Genomic DNA, 1,484 nt, shown 5'->3' with positions numbered 1-1,484 from the left:
AACACCCACCAAAAGGCAAACCCAGTTTTGGAGTAACACAAGGATCCCCGGGGCTAGGTCCCTACTGCTTCTCAGACCTCCTCTCCCAGCCCCGGTCCCTCAGTGACACTGACCAGGAGCTGGACAAGCGCCCCCTACAGGGCTTCTGTCTCAGGTGTTCACTGGGCCGGGCTCACTCCCTCACCTCCTTCCTGGGGGGCAGCCCCTACCTCTCCTTTGCTCTCTCTCCCCTCACCTCCTTTTATTTTCCTTCAAGGCATTTGTTTCTACCCTCCAAGCTGTGTAGCTACTTGTTCATGACATTTCTCTCCACAAGAACAAAAGCTTCCTGAGCGCAATCACTATAGTTCACTGCTATTTCCCCAGCATTCAAGCACCGTGCCAGACAGGTGTCAGTTAATATTTACCAAGCAAGTAACTGGATGTCGAAAACGTTCCCTCGGGAATGGAACGTCTGAGTTGGATCAAAGGGAAGGAGAGAAAGCACAGGCAGGAGTCAGAGTGGGAGCTAATGGGTAAGCTGGGCCATCAGGGGTCACAATGATGGACAGGGCCTGATGGCGAAGGCAGAGAGGGATGCGTCTGTCCTCCCAGCCCCCATCCTCTGACTCAGGCCAACAAGAGAGGGATTTGGGGGTGCAGCCCCACTGGCAAGGATGCTCCGGGGGTCCCCCGGTCCCAGCTCTCGCTGGCTCCCCAGGGCCTCCGTGGGTCTTCCTGGCCGCTAATTCTCACCACCACACTCCCCTTTTGCAGGTGAGGACACTTGGAGAGTGACTTGGCCCAAGGCCCTTGGGCGCCCCACCCCAGCAGGAACCTGTGAGTACAGCAGATCCACTCTGACACGGCTCTTCTCTGGGAGTGGAAAAAAGCCGTACTTGGCCTGGTGGAAAGAAGCTCTCCCCGGGGAATAGGCCGGGGCGCGGGCTCTGGGGGAATGGTGGGGGTGGGGTCTGAGGGCTGGAGGCCCCCCCGGAGGTCCGGCGGCCTCGCTAGAGAGGAAGGACCGGCCCAGACAGACCCCCTTCCCCGGGCTGTCCAGGCCCCCCAACTCGCCCCCGACACCTCCCCCAGCCCACCATGGGGAAAGCCCTCGCAGACTGGGGGGTTCACCCGGGAACACCCCACCTCCCAGGCCCGTGGGTCGCGGCCAAATAAGGCCGGGCTGCCGTGGCCCCGCCCCTGCCCGCCGCCGCACATTCTTCTGCCTTGTAAGGCCCGGCGCCGCGCCCCGCCCCGCGCCCCCACCCTCGGGCCCAGACCCCACCGACGGCCCGCCGGTCCCGGCTCCGCAGCCGCTCCGCGCACCGCGCCAGCACCTTCTCCGCACCAGGTGGGAGCCCCGCGGCCCGGGGGGTCTGGTGTGGGCGGTGTGACGGCCGCGGCTGGGACATGGGGACGCGAGGCGGAAGCGGGGTTCGCAGGGTCTCTGGGCAGGGACAGATCGCGGGGCTGGGGCTGCCAGGTTGCTCCGTCCTACGGGG

At 64.3% G+C, this 1,484-nt stretch overlaps 1 protein-coding gene across 1 annotated transcript in view; it reads left to right on the top strand.

Moving 5' to 3' along the window:
* The first annotated feature begins 1,237 nt into the window (after window positions 1-1,237).
* Window positions 1,238-1,484, top strand: part of MYL9 (myosin, light chain 9, regulatory) — an 8,137-nt gene continuing 7,890 nt past the window's right edge. The window contains exon 1 of the mRNA XM_010829217.1: window positions 1,238-1,333. The gene's annotated coding sequence lies outside the window, so the exon portion shown is untranslated. The remainder of the gene's footprint in view (window positions 1,334-1,484) is intronic.

Source organism: Bison bison, unplaced genomic scaffold, assembly GCF_000754665.1.
Source record: "Bison bison bison isolate TAMUID 2011002044 unplaced genomic scaffold, Bison_UMD1.0 scf7180017864500, whole genome shotgun sequence".
In the NCBI taxonomy this organism is placed as follows: Eukaryota; Metazoa; Chordata; class Mammalia; order Artiodactyla; family Bovidae; genus Bison; species Bison bison.
Note: the sequence above shows the minus strand (reverse complement) of the source record. Positions and strands in the feature narration are given on the sequence as shown.